The sequence below is a fragment of the Botryllus schlosseri genome, chromosome 6, assembly GCF_051294905.1.
Source record: "Botryllus schlosseri isolate E-star chromosome 6, Bs_hap1, whole genome shotgun sequence".
Taxonomy (NCBI): domain Eukaryota; kingdom Metazoa; phylum Chordata; class Ascidiacea; order Stolidobranchia; family Styelidae; genus Botryllus; species Botryllus schlosseri.
Genome location: NC_137241.1, coordinates 15,672,589 through 15,683,436, shown reverse-complemented (window position 1 = coordinate 15,683,436; position 10,848 = coordinate 15,672,589).

The window sequence follows — 10,848 nt, the reverse complement described above, 5'->3', positions numbered from 1 at the left end:
ATAATAAACGGTTCAGTAAATTCAGCTGTAAATGTTCAGATTCTAAAGTAAGCACAGCAAGATAATCAAAACTCTCATTGTCATGTATCTACAATCAGACTAGGCGAGCACCGAGTACTATCGCCTGACGCCCCTAGCAAACATACAGCATCTCCGTAACGGCTAAATTTTCTCGAAATTTGATATAATCGGTATAATAATCGATATTCTGCCTTTTCTGCTAGTCTTTCCCGCTCTAAAATCCGAGGAAAATTATAGTGCTCAAAGCTAAAAACCTCGCTTCTGCTCAATCCAAGATTTAACAGTAACCCACCTAGACCAGCAATAACTCGAACAATTCAATCCAACTAAACAACTTCGGGAATGCCAATCAAGCGTAACATTATGAACATTGACGTACGTGACCCCTACGCGTATTAGGTTGGTCAATGATATATATATATATCATTGGGTTGGTAACCCACTCAGTGACGGGGCCACGGATCAATATTCATGGAACGTATTATATCCTATACATTACCCTCTATGAAGGCTATGAATGTATTGAGAAAATAATCAAAAGGCTTCTGTAGTGCTACGCGGGCGGCCAGGGTTCGATTTCGTATCGGAGATTTATCTGGGCTAATCTTTTCACCGCGTTGCTGTGTAGTGTGTAACTTCGATTGGATTGAAAGATTAAAGGATATAAAGAGTATCAGAAGAACCCAGGCTATCATGAAGCGTCTAAGGCTGTAGAACAGGCCGCAGTTCGGTGATAACTTGGTGTCATCAAATATCTGCAGTAGTTAGAAAAGTCCCATATATATCCCGATCAATGTTCCCTCTAAGCTGCGCACGTGCGCAAATGCGCAGTGCTGGAACGGTCTCTGCGCACAGAAAATCCAAGTTGCGCAGAAAAAATCCGAAATGATGACCTTTTTTTTAGTCGTTACGCACTGTTGTCCAAGGGTCTGCGCAGTGAGTTGGTGAGTGTGCGCAGACTCGTCATAAATTAGAGGGAACATTGAATTCCCGATAATCTAGAGTTACCATATTTTGGAAATCTAAAAAGAAGACACTTTTAGAGAATTTTCAGATTTGCGAAACCGGAGGAGAATTCTCAAAAAATGGTAAATTTTACACACTTCGTGGTCAGTTGATTAAAAAAATGTCATCTTTCTCGCCCGGTGCCCAAAATACAGTTTTTAACTTCACGTTGTCGGGTGGTTGACTAAAAAAAATACGGCGTCTCAGTCGGATTTTGCTATAAATATGACCAACATTTTTAAAAAAAGAGGACAAAATCTCAAAAAAGAGGACAAAAGGGCGTCCTCCAGGGACACTTTTAAAAAAGTCAAAAAGAGGACGTATGGTAACCCTCCGATAATCATAAGTCTCTGCATGCGACAGAGGTTGCCTGCATAGTTTTAATGTAGTCCATCCTTAAAACCATGCAATAATAGGAATGCCTAATCCAGCGCCTGGCTCAAACCTTGCCGTGGTGTGCAGGGATCTGACGTCCAGTGGTGGCTTTTGGGGTGGGCGAGGTGGGCGGTCGCCCGACCCCCCCTGGTCGAAAGAGGGCCCCTCTTTGGTTTTAGCGCTTTTTTCGAGGTTTTTAGCGAATAGACGTGGGAATCCTTGTACCAGTCAAGAAGATGATTGCGTTCAGATGAGTCAATGATCAAATGTCCGCATATTTGTTATAAAAGTCCTCTATCACGACAATCATGAAGGCTCTGCATATACCTGTTAAGCTGGTAGGCGAAAGGGGGGTTCTGGTGGCAAAGTCCCCCAGAAGCTGCGATTACATACTTATAATTTTCGTTGCGCTTCGCACACAGTAGATATGGAGTGACAAATATTTTAACGAAAATATCGCTATGAAAGTAACGTTTGAAACTACCGTTACGCAATCTAGCAATTATACCTATTATACCTATCAGCCCATGACATGTCCTAATCTGGAAAAGTGGACTTTGACTTTTTTAACGTTAGACCTTTTTAGCAGACCACCGTTAAAAATTTCTGGACAAAAGACACGAAATATATTTTCCGCTTTTTAGAAGTAGCATTTGTATTTTTCTTTCAATTGTGAGTATTATACGTTGAGTTTTATAATTATAGTTTCAGTTCTTTTGTCTGGAGAACATACATGTTGAAGTGTAAAAGCAAGTGTGGTAATGCCTTATATTTTTAGAAAATAAAGCTATACACTATATGACATTTTTACGATCTGCCATATTTTTATTAACATATACTAATCGCGCAAAGTGTTAAAGCCGTATCCGACACAACTTCTCCGCATTGCTCTAGGGGCCTTATAATATGGGGGAGGGTGACATGCCATGATATTCTCTAAACCGGGTTTTTGAGTAGGCCTAAACATTAGTATCGCATTTCCCTATCAATACTATGATTTACATCCCATGATATGTGGACGACTGCTTATTCTGTCAAAAATCGACACCTCCTGGGATGCATCAGTATGAATCAAGCTCTCTACACCTTCCGCATAGCGCCATTTGCAGCTTTTGACAGTCCATGCGAATGAATTACGATCGTTTTCACAACTACTTACATACTTGAGTAGCTTTAAAGTCAGTAAATTCTACTTCTACTTCAAGTAGTTTTAGGTTACTCATGAAAGCAGTACATCTACTCGTACTTGAGTAGATTTTTTCGTCGCTACTTCTACTACTACTTGAGTAGCTTTCTTGACTACTTTGACCACCTCTTGAAATCAGACACCCACCTGGGCTTGGGCGACGTAAGAAAAGGTATGCACAGAGCACAGCACACTGAATAAAAAATATAGCGACATTGAGGTTGTGAAGCATTCGAAAACAAACATCTTTAGCATTTGGTGTGCCAATGGTTTGGAGAGAGACAAGTGGACATGGAAAAGATTGTTACTTTTGCTCAACGTTACTTTTGTTCATGTTTTTTTTTATTCAATGTCAAAAATAAGCATAAAATTCAATATCCAATTTGACTCGCGGAATACGACCGATTCCTCATGAGCCAGATGTCACGATTCCGTTGCCTTCAAAAGTTTTACCAACAGTTGAAGAATATTCTCTCGGTGAAGAGTCATATTGTCCGAAGAATGTTCTCAGCATGAGTGTGATGGTGATCAGCAGCTATATAGCGAGTTGACTCAAGCTGAACTTTGTCACAAATTTGAATTTACCAAATGAATCTGCCCTTGTTGTAGTTTCCAGATTAAAAACCAAACACACTTGGCATGATACCATTTTGCTTGATATAAGCATCGTGATAGTCAGAATCCACGCGCTTCGTTGCCTGTGAACCCTCTTTAGTATATTGTGTCGATGTTCAAGGTCTCATAGAGACATGACATTGGGAACTGTGAATTGCACCTCTTTATTTATATTCATCAAGCTTAAGAGCTGTTTTGTCGCACAATACAAGTCAATGTGCTTCTATCCCTGTAGCTGGTAGGCCTGTGGCATCAAGGGGTCTTACGAGAATATGAAACTTTTGATTTCAAATTTGGAATAGGCCTATAGTACTCAAACTATACTCGAGTAAACTACGAGTAAAGTTGATTTTGAACCCAAATGCTACTGGTTCAACTGTCTAGAACTAATCCTTGTTTCTTGTGTGAAGGGGACAGTAGAAATCATTGAATTGAACGTAAGTAGCCGATGAGGGATAGTATCTTACATGTCATCTTTCATATCTTACTAGTCATGACTCGCGTCATTACAACCCTGAATCTGACGATTATTGATTATTGATATTATCAATTTCGAAAAATAGAACGATAGGAAGGAGTTGAAGAAACTTGATTGAACCACTCTACATTCTCTAATCTTCGATGAAATTATTGAGTCAAGTTTAGATATCTACCACGTTTAACTGTCCCTATCGGATCCTGCTTCCTCAGATTGAGCCCCATACTGGACGTCCTGCCACGTCAAGGCACAAAAAGTTTCCAATTTAGTATGGACTGCAAAGTATATGGGGACTATTCGGAAAAATCCGTAAATCAATAGCTTTCTCTGTGCACCACTTTCTGATTTAGGAATATTTGATCAGGGTTGTAATGACTCGAGTCACGATTTTCTGATGACTCGACTTGACTCGAGTCATTTTCTCAAAATACGGAAATGACTCGACTTGACTCAGACGGCCAAGACCGACATTTCATTGTAATTTCGAAGAATAGTAAATTAACCACACTATTGGGATTTCGTCTATTGGTACTGGTACTTGAAAATGCGACCAGAAACTACTAAAAGTGGGGAAAATTAGTACATTATAAATTGATTAGTATATTCATATTGAAATGAACCGAATATTTTCGGCTGACACTCGTCAGGGCCGGCGTAATCGTCAGCAACTAGTAGAGAAATGGAAAGAACATTGTATATCAACAATCGTATCACAAAATATGACGTCACCAGCATGAAATTTCGTGAATGAGAGAGCGTTCAATGTACTATTTTTAGGTGGTATAGTACATTGAACGCTCTCTCATTCACGAAATTTCATGCTGGTGACGTCATATTTTGTGATACGATTGTTGTAGTGGTAGCTCTATGGCGCCACTAGGGCGTGACGACATCGCAGGTGCTTCGGTGCTTGGTCGTCACTGAATACATGGCTGCTTGAGAACTACACGTCTCGCATATTAGACAGACCGTCAGTCACGTTACTACATGGCGGCAGCAGTGGGATTCGAACCCACGCCATCGATAGTCCGACGGTCGGATCGGAACAGAACCGCACCTCGCAGATACATCGAGGAGTACTGATGTAGTTATAGGAGTAGTGTGTGTAAATATGTTGTGTTCTTCATTCACCTCTTGCCTGCCAATTGCTTCATACCTTTGTACCGCTAACTCCCTCAATTCGCATTGTTTATTGTCTTCATTCTGTGCTTGCGTTGTATATGTTTGTGCTGCTTATAAGCTTTTGTGCTTGTCCCGAGAAGGGAGATGTAGTGGTAGCTCTATGGCGCCACTAGGGTGTGACGACATCGCAAGTGCTTCGGTGCTTGGTCGTCACTGAATACATGGCTGCTTGAGAACTACACGTCTCGTATATTAGACAGACCGTCAGTCACGTTACTACAATTGTTGATATACAATGTTCTTTCCATTTCTCTACTAGTTGCTGACGATTACCCCTGACGAGTGTCAGCCGAAAATATTCGGGTTCATTGCAATATGAATATACTATTCAATTGTATATTGAAGTTCTGTACCTCCAAGAAGCTCTTCATACATTATAAATGCGAACCATTCGATATCACAAAGCAGAGTTATAGAAAGTGGGTTTAACGAGACTTTAACTGGAAACTGAGCAGTCATCACAATGAATCGGACTCGTGTCATAATATCATGACTCGGAGTCGACCCTCTGATCGATGACTTGGACTCGGTCCTGACTCGGTGGTGAAATGAAAATGACTCGACTTAACTCGAGTCAAATCTATAAAAGTGAGATTGACTTGTGACTCGAAGCCTTGTGACTTGCATGGTTACAACCCGGTATTTGATGACGCCGTTCGTGGTCGTATAAGGGCATTCAATCGAAAATTGTCACCAACGCTCTTCGCATATGCTCATTTTTATGCACCATTGAATCTTCTAACTAAATCAAACAATCAACCAAATAACGAATCAGCTAATTATTGAATGACTTTAGCGCAAGCTATGAGCACACGAAACGCAGGTACGAAGACGACGAAGTGTTTTAAGCGCATATCGCTTAGGGTTACCATATACGTCCTCCCTAGGAGGATTTGTCCTCCTTTTCCGGGTTTTTGAAAATGTCCTCCAAGGATGCCTAAATGTCCTCCTCTTTACAGCTTTTACGGCTAAGATAATGGAGAGATTCGAGTGGAAATGGGCATAAATGACGCTAAATAGGAAATTCGGGGTTCGATCGAAAGTTACGACCTTTTTTTAGTCAACCCACCACATTTTACAGCAAAAATTGCGAAATCGGCTGTTTTCAGTTTTGAAGAACTAACATTTCTGATATGGTAAAAGTGTCCTAATTTCCCGATTCCAAAATATGGTAACTCTAATATCGCTCGAAAACTAAGTACAATGATTTGGAATAGAAATTGCATTGTATGATTGTTCTCACTGATTGTGTCTGTCCTAGAATTCATACAAATACATACATAGCATACGTAGCGTAGGCTATATCGCGCTTACAATAAATTAGAGTTTTCCAATAGATCAGTGGTCTGGAACCAATGGCTCGCGAGCCATATATGGCTCTTTTGGGTATAAGATATGGCTCTTTGACAAATTTTTAATTTTGTACCTAATTTATCAATATTGCAGCAACTTGTTGGTAAATTTTCATGACGTACATACTATTTATTCTCGTCGGAGCATAAACATGTCTTTGAGAGGTCACGATAGTGAGGTATACAGGGTTAGGGGCTCGTACCCCTACACTTCAAAATCCCAAAATTTGAATTGATGTCGCGCTGGAGACGAACAACACTTGCGAATTCGCTCTACCTGACATCGCGCGACTCGAAATCTTGAATTGCGCGATACCTTGATTGATCAAAGAGAAAAGCAGACATGGCGACGCTTGTAGGGCAATGCTGTTTTCAAATACACATTGCCTTCCTGATCTGCGCCGAGAAAAAAACTACCTGAGAAGTAACATTCAAAAATTTAAAAAAAACGACATAGCCATCCAAATGTCCTTCACGGTCTTATCGATCATTCCTATCTAATACCGAATACTGTGCACGCTTATTTTCTTTACCGTTATCACTGCCGTTTGTTATGTATTTTGGTTGGATGAAAATAAAGACTCTCTCTCTCTGTTCGGGATTGGCAAGTATCTTTCTAACACCGCCGTAAAATGTAGGTGTGTAGCGCAACGTTATGCTATGAAGAATATACTGTAGAAGCTGTCACAGGTGAGGCTTGGCCTGACTGTCCCCCACCTGTGCCTTACCTCTCCTTTCGCGGTTTATTTTCGAACAATAAATATGAAAATTCCGTCATTTTAGAAGTAAAAATGTTCAAAATCTAGTCATTCATGAGCATCGATGGAAAATACCAATGTAATCATTGAAGGTTTCACAATTTTTCTTCACTCATCCCTGACTACACTGCCTCACTTGCCTCCCATAACCCCACGCAACTGACGTATCACACCCTTCAGTGGGTATGCAGGTGGTCAGTAACGAAGTACTTCTACTTTTTCGAAGTACTCAAGTAGTTTTCCTCTACTTCTAGTACTTACTCAAGTAGATCTGATTTTCGCTACTTCCACTTCCACTTCTACTTCGTGATATTTTGTGATCTACTTACTTACTTTTCGCTATTTTCAGTTTGTCAAGTAGAAGTAGTTATTGTCCAATCAGGAAACTATCCTGATGAATTTTGGGGCTGCTTTCACGGAGTGTCAACATTTAGTTTTCATAAAAGTTGAGTAAAGCCCAGAATTTTCGTTGGGCTTCGCGTGCAGCGGATACGGAGTAACCAGTATAATTTCACGATAGTATCGGTGAATATAATATAGGTAGCGGGTTGGCGTGGTCCCGTTCACACCACATTGTCGCCCTTCACCCATATGAAATATTTCATCCCAGTATATATGGCTCATCATCATAACGTTTGAAACTGATGTTTCGCAATCTGGCATTTACTTATCATATTGTAATCTAGCATGTCTATTGTGCATGGCGTGTCATAATCTGGAAAAGTGGACTATGACTTTTTTTTAGTTTTAGAGCTGTTTTAGCATCCCAATTTGAAACTTTCTGGACTAAAGACATGAAATACATGTTCCGCTTTTAGAAGTAGTATTTATATTTCACTCTCAAGTTCCAGTATCATATACTTAGAGTTCTAATTAATATCAGTTCTTGTGTCTGGATAACATACATATTGAAGTATAAAAGCAAGTGTAGTAATGCCTTTAATTTCTGGAAATAAACTAAGCTACACAATATGGCATTTTTATGGTCCACCATATTTTTTGTTAACGTTTACTAATCGCCCAAAGTGTTTACACCATATCCTATACGACTTCTCTGTATTGCTCTTCGTCTAAACTACGGACCTTATAGTATGAGGGAGGGCGCCATACCATGATATTTTCTGAAATGTGCTGTTCGAGAAAACAGAGGATTAGTATCGCGTTTCCATATCAATACTATATCATCATGAAGACAAATCTTATTATGCTGTCGAAAATTGGATACCTCCTGGTGTGCATCGATATGAATGAAGCTCGGCACCTTTCACATAGCTCAATTTGCAGCGAGATAGTGTAATGGTTATGCGTCCGGCTTCTCGAGCGGTAGGTCGTGGGTTCGATCCCCGGCCGGGTCATACCAAAGACTCGGAAATTGGTATCCGCAGCTATCCTGCTAGGCGCTCAGCAATCACGGATAGTATGGAGGAGAAAAAAACGGGGGCGCAGACCAGATGACCCCATGGGGCCGTATCGCAACTCCGTCGTCAAAGCATCTCGATGGTGCAGGCGAAAAAGAATATCACATCTCTCTCTCTCATGTGAACGAAATATAGGATCGTTTTCACAACTACTTACTTGAGTAGATTTAAAGTCAGTAAATTCTACTTCTATTTGAAGTAGTTTTAGGTTGCTTATGGAAGAAGTACTTCTACTCGTACTTGAGTAGATTTTTCCGTCGCTACTTGTAATTCTACTTGAGTATAATTCTTGACTACTTCGACCACCTCTGGTATGCACTGCTGTAATGGCCATGTTTGTATCCACCCTAGCACCTACGCATTAGTGCGGAGCATGGACCGGCGCCGGATTGGATATCCAGCCGGATTTTTTCAATTGTGGCCGGACTGGATCGGAGCCGGATCAGTACTTTTTGATACGGCCAAAATCTTTATGGATAAGCATGACTTTTGTAACTAAATAACTACCAACCAACCAACTACACGCAAGTAACCGCCAAGCCAGTGCGACAATAAACGATCCATATTTATAAATTCACGGAACCACCGTACCGTGTAGGGCCGGATTTTTTCACTTTTGGCCGGAGCCGGATCGGAGTCGGACCAGATAATTTTCCGACCCGCTCCGCACTACTACGCATGCGCGAAAAATATGGCGCATACTACGAATCCCAGATATTGCTGTTAACATTAAGTCACGAATTTTTAATTGTGACGTAACAGTTGATTGGCATGTATGGCTCTTCGGGGGTTACAATTGAAAATATTGGGCCAATATGGCTCTTCGGTCGCAAAAGGTTCCCGACCACTGCAATAGATATTCATAATTGACATTTTTGTTGTAGTTCAGATCTGCATAATTCAAATAGAAAAGACAAGATTTTCAAAGATGAATGAATGTATATTGTATATCTATAGAGTAAAAAGAAGGTAGGCTACATTAAGTATATTGTAGAACAGGCCTGGGCAAAGTGCGGCCCGCGGGCCACATGCGGCCCGCGAAGCTATTTTATGCGGCCCGCGAAAGGTTGCTTGGAATTCAAAACATAAAACTTGCTTTTTGAATGACTAAAACCATAGGCTGCATCAACTCAACAGGAAATTCGTTTACTTTGAAGCCTGTTCAATATTCTGCCACGATTACGCTGCCTACATACATCGCATGCGTAATCCAGATTCAAAATAGAGGCAATGTGGCAAAGTATGAGTATCTTCATCATCATCATTGGTTTATTAGCAATTTTATCAGTTCAATACACCACAAAAAATGCGATACAATGAATAGACAGGAAGATGTCGAAGCGACTTGGATTTGTCAATGGAATCGGACACCCACCTTGGCCTAGGCGTAGTAAAGAGGAGGCATGCACACTGAATGAAAGTAAAGAATACAGTAGCAATTAAAGACACAACAAATCACTTCTTTGTTGCCATTGTCACATTACGCATTATACGGTATGTGTAAAATTGTTACGTGCTACGTTTCCAAATCCCTAATTCGTAAAATAAGTCAAGCAGTGCTCGCGATTACTATATGACTCATCATATCTATCACGGTCCATAAAGGATTAACGGGCATATGCCGAAAAAGAAAGCCGAAAACTGAAATTCAAAGAAGGTTCAGACATAAAATTTTCTAGCACTAAATATTTGTATATTGGAGTCAGGGGTGAACCCGTTCTTTTATTTATTTTCCGAGCATGTCGCCGAGATTATGTATTTTAAATAATGTCGGTCTTATGACAAAAGTACGAAACACTTGGTCTTGGGAGGACGACGTTCAGAAAAACGCAAGCTTTGCTCAACATCATGGGGCTATTCAAGTTGCACATTACTCGGAAGTCGGTGACCAAGAAAATAAGCTTTATACTATTGCGCATACATTTCAATGCAATGATTCTCGAAGTGGGGGGGGGACGTGAAAGCATCAGAGGAGGGGCGCGAAGCCGAAGTTTAATGAAAACTTTTTCCGCGCTCCGCGCGATTTACCCGCAGATTACAGTTATTGCTTAGTGTATTGTCCGACTTTGATATTTCAGAATTCACTCATCAACAGCCATAAACTTCCATGCCATCAAACTATCCGTTGGGATTGCTAGCATTCTTGTTGCACTTTTTAATATATTCTGATATCATGATAAGGGGGCGCGAAATTTTTCACTATCATAAAGAAAGATGTGCCTAAAAAAGTTTGAGAACCACTGTTCTATAGAGTCTTAATATAGGCACGTGGATAGCGGTTTAAAGAGAGTTAAAATGTATCATGTTCAACATTGTTTCGAATCATGACAACAAATCGATTTTTAAAAGAAATGTCAATTTCTCATTACCTGACATGAACACATTCACTGCGCAGCATGTATTAACAATGTAATTTCGAAATAAAAGTAGAATACGCTGGAGAATATAACTAAAATGT